Source organism: Monodelphis domestica, chromosome 6 (assembly GCF_027887165.1).
Source record: "Monodelphis domestica isolate mMonDom1 chromosome 6, mMonDom1.pri, whole genome shotgun sequence".
NCBI lineage: Eukaryota > Metazoa > Chordata > Mammalia > Didelphimorphia > Didelphidae > Monodelphis > Monodelphis domestica.
The window spans coordinates 112,181,045-112,197,718 of record NC_077232.1 but is presented as its reverse complement, the minus strand read 5'-3'; the positions used below and the strand labels follow the sequence as shown (position 1 = coordinate 112,197,718).

Here is a 16,674-nt window from a genome sequence, read left to right as displayed (position 1 = left end):
TGATCCTCACAATAATCCTATGATGGAGGAGCTGTTCTTATTGACATATTCCCAGTGGAAAAACAGCAGGAGAGAACTGGCCTCAGAGCCAGAGTGTCCTGGGTTCAAGTGACTCCTGACACATCAAGACTATCACCCTAGTCTCTAGTCAGGTAAACTCTCAGCTGAAATTCAATCAAGATGAAGCTTTAAGACTCTAAGAAGGTACCAACTGCATTGGTAGAAGTAGTTTGCTCATTCAGAAATCAATAAAATCACAAGCCTAGTCTCTATTTCTTGCAGAAGAAAAAAAAAGAGACTAGGAGAAGTTAAGTCACCAATCCAGGGTTATGAAGTTAATAAAAGCCTGAGGTGAGATTCAAGCACTGACTTCTAGTTCTACAAGCAATCCATTATGCCACACTGTCTCTAGAGACTCTATAGAGATATTTTGGTGTTCAAACCTCATAGGTAGTTCATCTTTTAAGCATTATCACCATATCCTAATAAAACCTTTTGAGAGATTTTTTAAAAAATAGATCTCTCCCTCCCCATCCATCAAAAATAGGAATGGGTGGCTAAGTTTGGAGAATAGGGAATAAAGTACTAAAGAGGTAATTATTCCTCTGCGTGAATTTGTTTAACATGATCCCAGGCTAGGAAAGTTTGTCTTTCCAATTGACTAAAGGAACCATTGCTAGGTATAACAGAGGTCACAAAGAAGTTCCTATATTGCCTTTAAAATCATCCTACCATCCTGTCCTAGAGTCTCAGGGCATAAGGCATGATAAATAGGAAATTATTTGCATGGAAACACAATAGTTTACTCCTTCAAAAATAATATTCTTTTATGGAAGAATTAGAGACATTTGGGTAAGCATATGGGAACATTTCTCTGCAAGAAAGGCACCAATCAAAACTGGGGTCTTGTTCCCTTCTCCACTATTCTGGAGAAGAGCTGTTTCTTAGTTCTTGAGACTGGTCTACACAGACTTGGTAAATTTCAACTTCTGTCCCTAGTTGGACACTTTTATGAGGGTTTGGGCTGTTTTGCTGTAATGAGAATTCTGTGGTTTGGGAATAGTGGCAGAGGAGAGTTTGGTTTTAAGCAACTTTAGAAAAATGTTAATTATGTATATATTTTAAGAAACTATTAGATGTGTGAAACCTCGAGGCAAGGACACAGTTTGGAATACATTGAATAAATAATATCATTCATGCATGCACCAGCAGCAGAGATGTTCCAGGTACTAAGACAAGAAGGAGCTATAATTCACATTTCAGGAAGTCTGGAATAACAGCTTTGCAGCGCCCACAGACTAGAGTAACCAGGCTTCAGGGACAGCATGTTTTCTTTTGTTAGAAAAATGCAATGTGAAAAACTTGAATTGTTCTATGAAGTTCTTTTAATGAGCAGTGTGTTTAGTCACAAGTTGCATTTGAAGATAGCTAATAATTGTATCTTAGTATCTCCCCTAGCTGCCTGAACCACCTGGCAGAAAATATGTTTGTAGAAATGCAAAATTACTTTTTGGGGAGGAATGACTGTGTGTCTCATTAAGCCTGTACACTAATAATTGCATAGAGCCTATTTGCAGCAAAACAAGGGAACATCTACAAATTACAAAACAAAGAGTTAAACTCTACTTTGTTCCTCTTATTTGCACCATTAGTTGAGCCCAACAGTTGAGAAACCCAACCCTTGGAATGCCAGATTTCAGTTATGGCTCAGCTCCTCAGAAGTGTATGACTTCAACTGAAGCTTGTTCACCTATTGCTCCAAGAGGAACAATCTCATCCTTGGATTTTCAGATACTCCAGAGTAGGCATACCAATAAACCCCATCCTCCAATATGTTAATAAATCCCAATTTCATTAACATGAATGTTGTGACTAGAGTACCAATCACAACCCCTCTCTGCTTTCTCATTCTGAGATCTTTGTGTCCTTCCTCCAAACAAGTAATAGAGGATCCATCAAATATACTTAGTGACTATGTCTAGTTTTTAATATTTCATTGGTGTCAGGGCAACACTTGGGTTATTCATCTGTTGCCCCATGCTCTGGGTAATCAGGGAAGGATTGATTGTTTTCCTAGTGATACATATCATATCATCCTCAAGAATGTCATTCACACTACTTCTTCTACTCTAACTGATTTATGCCCACCATATATTTTCCCTACAGTTAATAGGGAGGCAGTTAGAAGATGCAATGAATAAAGTACAAAGCTTGGAATCAGCGAAACGTGAATTAACATGTCAGGTATGTGATTCTGGCCATTTTTCCATTCCCTATAATATCTGGGCTCATATTCTAAAGCAAAAGTTCCCCAGGATTCCATCTTAAGCCTTCTTCTCTTCCCTCATTATAATATTTTCCTAGCAATCTATTGTCTCCTTTTTTGATGACTTCAATATTTAATCTTCAGCATTGACCACTTTTCTAAGCTCCAGATGTTTACCTTCTGGAATATTCTACTATCACTTTTTAAATTTTACACAACAAAAAATTGGTATTCTATAATATATTGCTTCTCCTTACATCACTGTTTTTCTTAGATATATCACTACTTGCCCAGTTGTCTCATTCAAAACTTTGCTATTGTCATTATCATTTATTTATTTGTTGTTCCCCTTTTCTTTCACCTCTCAAGAAAAAAACCATTACCAAAGACTATCAATTTTGCAGCCATGGTATAGTTCGCATATATTTCTCTCCCCCACACATACTTAAAGTTCCTTTTTACTACTCAACTGAACTATTATGAGAACCTCCTAACAGGTCTGTCTCTTTTCTTTTACTTCTCTGAATTATCTTTCACACTACTGAGAGTTAATTTTATTACGTGTGGTATTTAAATTCTTCCATTCATATCTCTTTAGCCTACCATATAAAGGCCAAATTATTTGCCCTTGAATTCAAGGTACTTCCTAATCTGAGGAAGCTATACCTTTCCTGCCATTTTCTATTGCTCCTCTCCTAAACATTTACACTATTTGGAGACAAGTGACTAGATTTAAAGAGTAGAAACATTAGAGATTGTATGGCCAAATCTCTTCTTTCCAACTTTCCTCCCCACCCCAGACAGCCTTCTTGTGTCCCACACATATCTTGCTCTTTTCTCTAACATATATTTGCTTTCATGATCTCTAGATGAAATATTCTCCTCCCATTAGCATTTTTGAATCCCAATCTATCATGTCAACTCCTTAAGAACATCTTACCAGAAGCCCCTAGAAAGTAATAAACATTCACATAATATTTTGTTTCTTTCTCTCTTCTGGATTTATGTATTGATATTAACTACAGTCATCTATATATACATTATGTCCTTCTACTGATCTATAATTGCATTACTAATCTCTACAATGTTCAGATACTGTCTTAGCGAAATTTTGCCTTTCTCCCATTTCTCAACTGGAATCTAGTATGCAGCCAATTCTTAAAAATATATATTTTAAAAATCTAAAACTATGATTCCATTGTTAGGGGGATTTTTATAGACTGAGCTCATCAGTAGCTTACACTGTTAAAAAGCAGAGCCCTATGACCCTGAGAGATTAAATATCTTGCCCTTAGCCACACAATTAGTATATATTAGTGGAATTCTTGAACCCAGATCTAATTGACTCCAAGACTACCCTGTCCAGAGTACCATGTTTTCTTTCCATTTATTCATTTATTGAAAGCAAATTATTTTTTTTCTTTAGAATATTTTTCCATAGTTATATGATTCATGATTCCTCCCTATTTCCCTCCCCCTTCCCAGAGCTGACATTCAATTCCACTGGATTATAAATGTATCATTGTTCTATTTCCTAATTCCATGTTATTCATATTTGCAATAGAGTGATCTTTTAACATCAAAACCCTAAGCATATCCCTATCAAACTAAGTGATAAATCATATGTTTTTCTTCTGTGTTTCTACTCCCACAGTTCTTCCTCTGGATGTGGATAGTGTTTTTTCTCATAAGTCCCTCAGAATTGTCCTGGATCATTGCATTGCTGCTAGTAGAAAAATCCATTACATTTGATTGTACCATAGTGTATCAGTCTCTATGTACAATGTTCTCCTGGTTCTGCTCCTTTCACTCTGCATCACTTCCTGGGGGTCGATTCAATTCATGTGGAATTCCTCCAGTTTGTTACTCCATTGGGCACAATAGTATTCCATCACCAACAGATTTGTCCAGCCATTCCCCAATCAATGGACACCCCATTTTCCAGTTTTTTGCTACAACAAAGAGCGCAGCTATAAATATTTTTGTAGAAATATTTTCCCTATTATCTCTTTGGAGTACAAACCCAGCAGTGGTATGTCTGGATCAAAGGATAGACAGTCTTTTAAAGCCCTTTGCACATAGTTCCAAATTGCCTTCCAGAATGGTTAGGTTGATTCACAATTCCACTAGCATTGTATTAGTGTCCCAATTTTGCCACATCCCCTCAAACATTTATTATTTTCCTTTACTGTCATATTGACCAGTCTGTTAGGTGTGGAGTGGTAACTCAGAGTTGTTTTGATTTGCGTTTCTCTAATTATGAGAGATTTAGAACATGTTTTCACGTGCTTATAGATAATTTTATTTCTTTATCTGAAAACTGCCTATTCATGTCCCTTGCCCATTTATCAACTGGGGAATGGCTTGATTTTTTTGTACAATTGACTTAGTTCCTTATAGATTTGGGAGACTGAACCTTTGTCAGAGAGATTTATTATAAAAATGTTCTCCCAGTTAAGCAAATTACTTTCCAGATAATAATGAGATTATAATTTGATAACATGTATAGGATACCTTAAGGTTTATAAAGCCATTTATATATACTACCTAATATTACCCTCTACCCAATATAGTAAGTGCTATTCTTATCTCCTTTTACTGATAAGTAAATTGAAGTAGTGAGAAGTTAATTAATTTGCTTAGAGATCTTGGAGCTAGTATGTGCCTGAGATAAGATATGGTCTCAGATCTTCCTGACTCCAAGTTTAATATTCTTTTTTACTTTGACACATAGGGCCAAAACATTTGTCCTTTTCTCTTCAGGCTAGGTAATAGGCAATATTTATCCCTTTCTTTCTAAGCCTACCAAATGAGAATAGGCAATCTGAGGTCTTTTCAGATTCCACCAAATTTAAATACTGCAAAGCACTAAATAATCGAATCTAGCAGTCAGAAATGCAATGTGTCTCTAAAGATGAGAAGCTTCCTCTCCATTTAAAGATTAGGATCAACATCAGATTTCTAACCCTGATATTTTTGTTCAACCATTAAGTAAAAAAAGAAGGTATCACCTGAATATAAGCATTTAGCTCCATTCACAATATGTCTACCAAACTATCTAGGGCACTAGTGCTACATAGCTCTTTCTGGACAATTTCCTTTAGGAATCATGAACTACAATTGCTTAGTACCATGCCTTGGCATAAAACCAAGGCTCAATAAAATTTTAATGAATGAAATCATTTTGATCTAGGCTTTCTACAATCCAGACACCACAAAAACTCCTCAGCCACAATATAGTGTCATGGAAAGGACACTGAAAGGCTTGAATTCATATTCTAATTCCACTATCAAATAGCTGTGTGCATTTGGACAGCTCACCCACCTCATCACTCAAGACCTCACTGTACATCTGGTGTACAGTGAGGTACAATTGGTGGGAAGTCAGGGTTGGGATTTAAGCTGAAATGGATCATCTCTATGCTCCTATATTCTCATTAAACCACTAATGCTGTGGAGTTTGTATTCTCCACATACCCCAAATTATCAGTCAAAAATATCTCTTTATAGCTTGTGGACACTTGGGCTTTCCCCACCTCTGTCCCTTGTATCTACTATTACTATAGAAAGTATAGATAAGGGATCAATTCACTCCTTAAATTTAGCTAAGGTATAAGCAGTATAACAAAAGTCCTATTTCCTCATGGTAAATTCTTACAAGTAAACATACTGTTCCCTGCATATAAAGCAGAGAGATCATAGAGTCATTGATCTAGAAGTGGATAAAAGATTACCAGTCAGGTTATAGGCATTAAAAATGAGGCCAAAGAGGTTCATGTAAGATGAACCTAGTAACCCTATGTCCATTATAACCTAGCTATTTCCCAACAAAAGGCAGTTTAATTTGCCCCCTGGCTGTCTCTACAACATGACTAATCATTCATCATAAGGTCCATTTTCAGCCCATTTTTCACTTATTTTTTTCTAGATCTCTTTCATTTCCACTAAAACCAAAGGACTGACCTTAAGGACAAACAATTTTAGTAGCCAGTAAAATATTCCCATAACTATTTGAAGTCTTGGGTCATGTTCTAAAAGGGACATTTTACTTCCTCCTGCAAATTCTGATAAACCTGACGTTTGTTCACTGGCTACAGATCAGTGTTCTTAGGTGATATATTATGGAGAGCATAGTGGGTAGGAATAAATAGCTTCCAGGACTAGAAAAATATATATTTGAGAAACCAATATAGTTCTCATTATATTTTAAAAACATTAGTAATAACTTTAAATGTGATATGCTATATTTACCTTTCAAATATAAATAAATCTTTTATTGGCAAAAATAATATGTATAAACAGATATATGTTTATGTAATGTATATATATATAAATATATGTGAGAGAGAGACCAAGACTATTTTAAATATAAAAAGTGTTCCCACAAATTTTGTGAAAAGAACACTAATAAACCAATACTAGAATTGGAGGATTTGTGTTCAAATCCCAATTTTGCTGTTTACTATGTGCATAAAATTGGGCAAATCACTTAATTTCTTTAGGACTCTTCTCATGAGTAAAATAAGGAGGTTAGACCAGATGGATACTAAGCTTTCTTCCATCTCTAGAGTTATTATCCTATAAAAATTCAACATTTCCCATTTAAAAGATTTTTCACTTGTTTTAAGCAAGCCAGAACATCTATTGTTCTAGATATTGTGGTTAATATTACTTTGCTAGGCATTACCTGGGTGAAATGTAAACTATTATTCAATCAATAAGTTTTCTAAGCATTTGTTCCAGGAACTGTTAGGTACCCAGGAATCAAGTTCAGAGAATGGAGCAATCCCTAATCACAAGGAGTTTACATTCTAATGGAGAAACAACACATGCATAGTAGTGATGCTCATTTTTATTTGAATCCAACACCATTTTCAGACAAGAAGAGAGGGTCTAGCTGAGGCAGAGGGAATGGAAGAATTCATCCCAGGCATGTGAGATGGCCAATTTAAAGGCACAGAGCTGGGTGGTATAATTCTGTGTAAGGAAGAAAATGAAAGTCATTTGACTATATAGCAGAGAAGGTGGGAGAAATAAACAATGTATATATAGTGAGATTGGCTAAACAAGTTTGTTTTTTGGCCAGATTGTGTAGAGCTTTAAAGGCTGAAAAGGTTACTAGACATTAACAGTTAAATCTATCTAACCTTTCAAGAGCTAGCATTAACACTCATACCATCCGTATTTGTACTTGGTCCCTTCTCCAAAGCTACTTTTCAATCTAACAGCTTAAAACATATATTTTTCTCTGGGACATCTCTCTGACTTTTTTGTTGGATCATATGATAGTATTAATATATTGACTCCTTCAAATTAATTACACCCCTCTCTGGTGTCTGATTGAAATTCTCAGCACACTCTTTTCTAGAGGGGTTACATTTATTTGTCCTGAAATCTACCTGTGTTAAAAAAAATATGAACCATTTAACAAAATATAAGTTTTAAATTGTGAAATTTATTCACTAATTGTTCTTTAATTCCTCATTTGCAAAATAAAAATAAAAAGAAGATGATCTGTAAGATACCTTTCCCCTATAAAATAAAGTTAATGAATTAAATTCAATAAGTCAACAACCACAAAACCACAGGGCAAAACCACATGCCAGCCCTATCCTAGGTACTGGAAACACAAAGAGAAAAATGAAATCAGTCTCTTTTCTCAAGAAGTTTTACATAAAATACAAACACATGGAAAGGAGATTTGGGAGATGGAGGACGGTGAAGGAAGAATACTAATCAGAGCAGTTTGATTCAGAAAGGACAATAATGCATAAAACAGACTCGTTTAAAAATGAAACTTGTACTAAAAACTAACTGCTAAAAAGAAATTCTGGATATACGGATTAGATAGTCCAACAGTGTTGCCAACTAGCTGATTAGGGTCTAATTTTAAACCAATTGTAGAAAAATGATTAGACAACAAACCACTTTATTAATTTGTTTTCCTTGGCTACAGTACTGTCTGTGCTTGCTGAGTTTGCTGTATACAAACTATTTCTATGACTCTCTTTTGATTTAAATAGAGTTAACATTTTTGCATTTACTGCAATAATACTGTTTGAACCATAACATTGTGGAGTAAGACATAAAAGCAATTTGTTCTTTATATGATATTGATTTTTAAATAAATGAGCAAGGATTGTGCTTATCCCATGCAAACAAGAGGGGGAAAAACTAGAATTAATAAAACTACACAAGCAACTTCACTAAACTGAGCTCAAGCCTTTTCTCTAAAACAATTAATATACGGATTTGAAATCATTGTTAAATGCTCCTAAAAGTGACAATAAATAAATATTTATATCTCTTCCTCCCCCCCTTCTTTAAATAGGCTTCTGGATTAAATATCCATAAAAATAACATAGTTCTTGCAAAGGGCTAATCAAAGGCAAGCCTTCAAATCCACTTCAAGCTTACTGTGGGACAGACACAGGAGGCTCAGATGTAGAGAGCTAGAAGTCCATCCAGCCTTAATGACCCCTATAATGGCCAATTTAGAGGCTATGGGAGCCAGGGAATCCCTAAATGAAAGGGTAGTTGGTTCTTGGTATTCCATTTAAATTTTAGCTTCAGTCGTAATTGGCATGAAATACCAGAGCCTACAAGGAACATTTCAGTCAAGAAAGCCAAATGGAATGTGAAACTACAGCCACCTGCGAACATGAGGTCGATGAAGGACCAGAAGCTAAGCAGAAACTTATGTTATCCTGCCATGCTGTGGGCAGCATCATGCTTTTCACATCATGCCTTTAAGCATCTCTCCCCCTCCCCTTCTTCCCCAGAGATAGAAAAAAGAGAGGGAAGAATGAAGTACACATTACTATTACAATTGAAAAAAAACAAAAACAAAAACAAATGGTGAATTAAGTGTGGGATCCAAATAGATTCCAATGTTTTGCTTTGTTTTGGAAGAGATAAGTCTGTGTGTATGTGAGCATGACAATGCACATGTTTTCAAAAAGCACATTCTTACATCTTGTTTTCTTTGTTACAAGAATAATATCACAATCCTTCTTCTACCTCTACTCTCTTCCAACTCTTAACATATCATTTGTACTATTGCCCATATTATCTGTATACATTCCCAAAAGAACATTAGCTTCATGAGGAGTTTTTTGTCTTTTTGTTTTTGTCTTTATAAACACTTTATCTGGAGCATTAATACATTTAAGCATAGTCAATGCTTAAAAATAGAAAGGAGGGAAGGGAGGTAGAGAGGAAGGAAGGAAGGAAGGAAGGAAGGAAGGAAGGAAGGAAGGAAGGAAGGAAGGAAGGAAGGAAGGAAGGAAGGAAGGAAGGAAGGAAGGAAGGAAGGAAGGAAGGAAGGAAGGAAGGAAGGAAGGAAGGATGGAAGAAAGGAAGGAAGGAAGGAAGGAAGGAAGGAAGGAAGGAAGGGAAGCAGGGAGGGAAAGAGGGAGGGAAGCAGGGAGGAAGGAAGGAAGGAAGGAAGGAAGGAAGGAAGGAAGGAAGGAAGGAAGGAAGGAAGGGAAGCAGGGAGGGAAGGAGGGAGGGAGGGAGGGAAGCAGGGAGGAAGGAAGGAAGGAAGGAAGGAAGGAAGGAAGGAAGGAAGGAAGGAAGGAAGGAAGGAAGGAAGGAAGGAAGGAAGGAAGGAAGGAAGGAAGGGAAGCAGGGAGGGAAGGAGGGAGGGAGGGAGGAAGGAAGGAAGGAAGGAAGGGAAGGAAAGGAAACATTTTAAGTGCCTACTATGGGCCAAGAACTTTGCATTTGATCCTCACAAAAATCCTGGGAGATAGGTGCTATTGTCCTCATTACATAGTTGAGAAAACTAAAACAAATTTTTTTAATATCATGCCCTGGGCAACTCAACTATTAAGTGTCTGAGACCAGTTTTGAATTAATGTCTTGCTGACTCCAGGCTCAGGACTCTTTCCATTGTATTACCTAGTTGTTTTATATAAGGGTTTATTGAATGAATTGGTGATGCAGGAGGAAGAGTCTGGGACTATGATTTCAGGTGTCCTGGTCTCAAATATTTTGATTTCCTGCTAACTGTATGAACTTAAGCAAATCATTTTACATCCTTGTGTCTTTTTCAGCATCTGCAAAAAAGTAAGTTTAATTAGGAAACTTCTGAGGTCCCTTTAGTCTAAAAGTTGTCTTTTTATCACCTGTGCTATGAATCAAGGAAGTTGTCTGGAATTTTTAAAATATCATTTAAAATGATATTTTAAATTGAATTTACTGAGCTTCCCTCAGTTTGGGGCTACTCTAAGTCAAATTGAATGTAGGTTCTTCCACTAGATTCCCCCATACTAGAAATAAGCTTGGCTACTCTCTACATCATCCTACATAGGCTTCATGCTTTTCTGTTTTCCTGTTTCCATTTTCCCCTTCTCTGTTCTTGGAATGTCTCCTTTCCCCATCTTTTCCTGTAAGACTTCCAACCAATCCTTTAATGGTCAATTCAAATGAAATCACCTCCATGAAGTACCTCTGCTGGTGGTTCTCCCTCAGATCTTATATAGACATTTTCTTCGTTCCCTTATAATCACTTGTTATGGAATCACATGTATAGGCATTAAATTATCAGTTGTTTCCAACTTGCTTTAAATATGTATTTACCATCACTAAATTATAAGCCCCATGAGTACATAGATTATGTCTTAGTAAACTTAATATTTTGCCAACACATAGCACCTTACTTTCTGCACACAAATAAGTACTTAATATGTTTGTTGCAAGTATCAAGTAGAATTTTTAATTATATATAAAAATATATATATATAATATGTATATATGATTGAGGAATGTGAAGTTGAAGTCTAATAAAGCTGTTTAACAAAGCTGGAGCTTTGTGTAGCTCCTAGCAGTTGAAAAATGGGACCTATTTATGAGTAGCAAAGTTCAATCTGCAGGTTTTCTACTGATATAGATAACTGGAAGAAGTAGAAATAAGGCAAACATGTTCATAGATGTATTTTCAGCAAAAAAAAAAATATGCTTAAATTCACTAAAAGAACATAATTTATACACCCACACAGCTTATTTAAACATTTTTTTATAAAAGCCAGAGTCCCTGGACAAATTGGAGAATTATTTTTAAAATGCTGATAGCAGCTTATTTTATTTAAGACCAATTAATATATTGCAGTAAAAAAGACCACTACGATTAGTTAAGTGGAGCAAAGGATAGAGTGATGGGCCTGGAGTCAGGAAAACTCTACTTCATTAGTTCAAAACTGGCCTCAGAAACTTACTAGTTGTGGGACCTTGGGGAAGTCACTTAGCCTGATTTGCCTCATCTTCTTCATCTGTAATATGAGTTGGAGAAGGAAATGGAAAACTACTCCATTAGCTTTGCCAGTTCTTAATTCTATGATAAGGGTATGATCTGTTGAGCTTATTATTTCAACTCCTTGCAAAGCTACTTCCTGTTACCCTACAGCATGCACATACACCTTCCAATGCAAAGTTCAATGCAAAGTGGTAGCAGTCTTATAGAGAAGCCTTCCTGGAGGAAATGTATTTTCATGTGATATATTTAGGTAAAAGAGGGTAGAAGGTGAGCTGACTGTAAAAGAACCTTTAAGATTAGAATTAGAAAGGAAAAATCATTAAAAACTGAAATTTGATTTAAACAATAGGGAACCCATAAATGCCTGAATATGGTACAATCATCATCAAAGATATATTCCTTGCTGCAGAATCAGACAGAATAATCTACAATGCAATTATAACTGAAAAATTCAATCACAAATTCAGTTGTGCAATGATAACACAGAACTCCCAACTACCAATTAAGTATAATCATGAACCAACTACTAAAAGTTGTTTGCACATAATAATAAAACACCAAATGAAAAGGTAGCATTTCAGGATCCACCTTAATAGCTTCCATATAACCCAACCTAGCATTGAAGTCCTTCCACAATCTAGTCCCAATCTATCTTCCTAGCATTACAGCTCTAACTACTCTCATGTTCCAAGCAGGTAGTGAGTCAACAAACATTTATTAAGCATTTGCTTTGAACTGAGCACTGAGAATAACCATGCATCTTCATGGTTTTGGAAGACTAAGGTTTGAACCTCACCACAAAGTCTTACTTCTCTAAAGCTACAGTTTCCATTTCTGTAAAATAGGGATAATAATGCCAGAAACCTTTAAGAATAAAATGAGATCACATATGTAAATTGCTTAGCAAACTTTAAAGTATGATAAAAATGCAAGGAATCCTTAAAAATCATTGGGATTTCCTTCTTCCAGGTCTAGGATGCTTCCTCTTCATGGAGTTCCCTGTTCTTATCTCTAACCAGGAATTTCAAATGCCATCTACCTCTCCCAAGTAGCCTTCCTAATCTCCCCCATCCTAAGAGACCTTAATTTATATTCCTGTATTGTAGTTCTAGTCACATTCTACCTTAACTTCTAAGTAATTTCCATACTTGTCTTGTTTTCCCTTCCATGATGTAAATTTCCTAAGGGTAGGGTTAACCCACTCATCTTTGAATCATCTTGATAGAAACAACTCTAATGTCTTCTGTGAATTAGGCAGATAGTCTTGGGGAAAAGCACACATTACTTTAAATCAGAAGAAATGGATTGGATCACATTTGTGTTATTTATGAGCTTTGCCACTCTGGGCAAGCCACAACCTCTACAGACCTGTTTTTCTCATCTTGAATTAATGAAAAGGTTGAAAAAGATGATCACTAGGTTATCTTCCATCTATGAAAGTCATATGCTCACAACTCATTTTCCTACCTTTTTGCCAGGAATATTGAAGGGGATATGAAAAAATTAGGATACTAATACACTATTGGTGAAACTATGAACTGATCCAACCATTTTGGAGAGCAATTTAGAATTGCACCAAGAAAGTTATAAAACTGTATATCCTGAGACTTGGGAATACCACTGCTGGGTCCATTTCTCAAGGAGATCAGAGGGAAAAGGAAAATGAACCTAGATGTTTCAAAATACTTATAGCAGCTCTCTTTGTGGTGGCAAAGAATTGAACACTGATGGGATGCCCATCAGTTCAGGAATGACTAAACAAATTGTGGTATGTGACTGACAGAATATTAATGTGCCATAAGAAATGATGAGCAGGCTAATTTTAAAAAAAGAACTAAAAGGGATAATGAATTGAAAAATGAGTAAAACCAAGAGAACATCATATGCAGCTACAGAATTAATACTTGAAGAATAAATTGTATATATATTACCTCCAAAGAGCAAATTGAAGGGTGGAAATATGAAAGACAAAATTTGTATGAACATGTTTATCTCCTGAATGATTCTTTCTGTGATGTGGGGAGGCACAGGGCTGGGATATTTGCAGATTAATTCTGTTAATAAAAAAGAAGCAAGCTAATATGGGTCATGAGAGCTATTTCTGACATTTTTATCTGTTTGTCTATTATTTCACTAAGCAAAGATTTCCTTTTTAGGCTTGTTTTCGAGTTCAAATTATATGATTTCTATTATGATTCATTTGATTAATCCTCTCAGGATTCATTAATAATGATACCTAGAAAAATCTCACCTACCTCTCTCTTCCCACTCCACCATAACCTCTAGGCTATCCATTGATATATCTAAATTTATTCTTCTTTTCATGATAAAATTAAAGATATGTCTAGAGCACCACTCCCATCACACGTTGATCACAAAGGTCTTGTCAAAAATGACAATTCATTCCTGTCTCACATTGCTGATTTCATTCCATATTCCAATATTTCCATTTTAGTCAATAGCAAGCTTCCATTCCTCAAAACTATTTAATATAATTCATTCAAGATAAACTACATCAAGTATCAGATACTTGACAAAAATATATTATATTTTTAAAGGGAAGCACCTCTTCAAAACACATTTCTTATAAAAATTTGCCTTCCTATGAATTCATTAAGTCTTATGTTACAATCCTGCTCCAAGATAGAAATATAGCTACAAGATACTTTGCCTAAACTGAAAATGAGAAAAGAAAAAGATGTATAAATTCAGAAACTGTCAGGTGAATATTTAAAATTTAGATTCTATTATCAAATTTATAAACTTTATAAAATACATTTTCAGCAATTTATGAGATTTATTGATAACAGTGTTTTTATAAGGTTTCCTCTCATAAATTTACCTGAGTGTTAAAGAAGTCTGACCTTTCATACTTGACATAAATATATTGAATAAAGTGTCCTTGAAATATGCATTTTAATTTATGGTACTTTTAAAAAACAGTTCTTTTGGAAATTAATTACAAATCTCAAACAAATTCGTGTTATTTATGTTTCTCCATTTCTCTTTTAAAGTTAAGTGCTATAAATAGACTTATTTTTTTAAATTATTTTTCTACTTCCATTGATCCTTTTGATTTTTAGAATATAACAAGCAAAAGACTTACAATTTCATAACTCCTAGAGAAAGTTAAAATTTCATTGTATTTTACCAAGGCCTGATATTATCCACTATATATTTCCTTGTAATTACACTTTATACTGGCCAAATCACAGTATCATGCATTATAATATGTCCATGGCAGCCACAGAGATTTCCCTGATGGGTAACTAGAATACTTCTAGGAAATGAGCTACTTAACCAACTACTACTTGTATTATTGATTTACACTGAGTATACTCTGGATTTCATCCTTTTCTTTTGTTTTAATTTCTCACTGTTCTCAGAGTCTAATAATATAAATAAGAAATAGGTTGAAATATATTGTATATTCAGTAAAACTTGTTGATTATTTTTTATAATGAAAGAGAAGAGGTGCTAGGTGGCTAGGCAGTTCAATGTAACAAGTACCAATCCTGAAATCAGAAAGACATAAGTTCAGATTTGACTTCAAACATTTACTGACTATGAAACTTTGGGCAAGTTGATTAATCTTTGCATACTTTGGTTTCATCTGTAAAATTGGGGTATTGATAGAAAATATTCCATAGGACTATTGTGAGCATAAAATAAGATAATAATATTTGTAAGGTTCTCATAACCTTAAAGTGCTAGTTAAATATTATTATTACTTACAAATTGAATAGATACTCTTAATATTTCTATTGTAGGCAATAAAAGAAAGCCTAGTATACTCAACACTCTATGTCATTTAGAGTTCTAGGATAATGGAAAAGGAAAAGAAATGTTTTGCCAGGAGGCTTGTAAAAGATAGCTGCCTAAAACTCTTCTGTCCCTCTTCAGGATAGACATAGCATTTTGAAGCCAAAATTAAGAGCATTTATGAGACAAAGAATGACTGGATTGGTTGCTTTACTTAATGAGGTTCCTTTTCATTTTTAAATTCTTTGATTCTGTGGTCTGAAGGAATCAAAGATCTCAACCCTTTCTGAGTACGCTATCTAACCCTTGCCTAGAAAGCAAAGTTATGCCATTATTTCCAGATGAAATGTGAAAACAACTGTTGGGAATCGGTCTTTGGTCCACATAGCACCAAATATAACATTCATTTACATCAGGGTTGGGCATCAAACTCAGATAGAAATGGGAGCCAAGAACCTATTCATAAGGATCCCTATAGGCTACTTACTGATGTAAAATGTCATTTATTAGCTTTGTCTAATTATTCTGTTGAATTTGTCTTTATTTCATTAAACATTCCCCAATAGCATTTCAGTCAGTTTGAGGCTTCACTCAGGAGTGCTGTGAGTTTGACACCTCTGATCTACGTGGTCTCAATTGGAGGTGGGGGAAGAAGAAACAATAACTGGAATCAGATTTTTACATTTTATCTAGATGGGGGCTTTCAAATCTCTATAGCCTAAGAAGATGTTTGAACATCAGAAGATCCTATAAACATGTAGCAGAAGCTCATAATAATCTTTTCCTGAATATGAACCATATTATTATCAATGATATTCAAGAATACAGTATCCTCAGGATTCATTACAATCCAACAGGCTGTACTGGCTAGCTAATAAACTTGTAGGAAGCATTCAACATTTCCCCTGACATCCCTGAGGTTCTTTATGTGGGGTCCAGATGGGCATAAACCAGAGAGTCAAACCACAAAACTCAGAGGAGAGGGTAAAATTTAATCCCAGACTTTCATTCTTAGCATTTACCTATATATCGCCTATATGAATGAACTAGTAGCTTGAGATTGGATACTTATTTAAATGAATAATTTAACATTGTAACTTCAAAATATGATGGTTAACCTTCCCTTTTCTCACTACTTACATCTCTGATATACAGGGAAAAAAAATAGTGTGCTGAGTGTAGAGTCAGGAGTTCAAATCCTGACTTAGGTTCTCACTAGTAGTGTGACTCTGAATGGGGCAATTAACTTCTCTCAACCTCAGTTTTCTGTTCTGAAAAATGTGGATAATAATAGCACCTACTTCATAAGATTATTGGAAAGATCAAATGAGAACACATATACAAAGTTGGTAAACATTGAAATATTATATAAATGCTCACAATGATAATG

General features: G+C 35.1%; 1 long non-coding RNA gene across 2 annotated transcripts in view; it reads right to left on the bottom strand.

Moving 5' to 3' along the window:
• The window catches only part of LOC103098017 (uncharacterized), a 159,372-nt gene that overhangs the window by 13,949 nt on the left and 128,749 nt on the right, over positions 1-16,674 (bottom strand). The window lies entirely within an intron of this gene.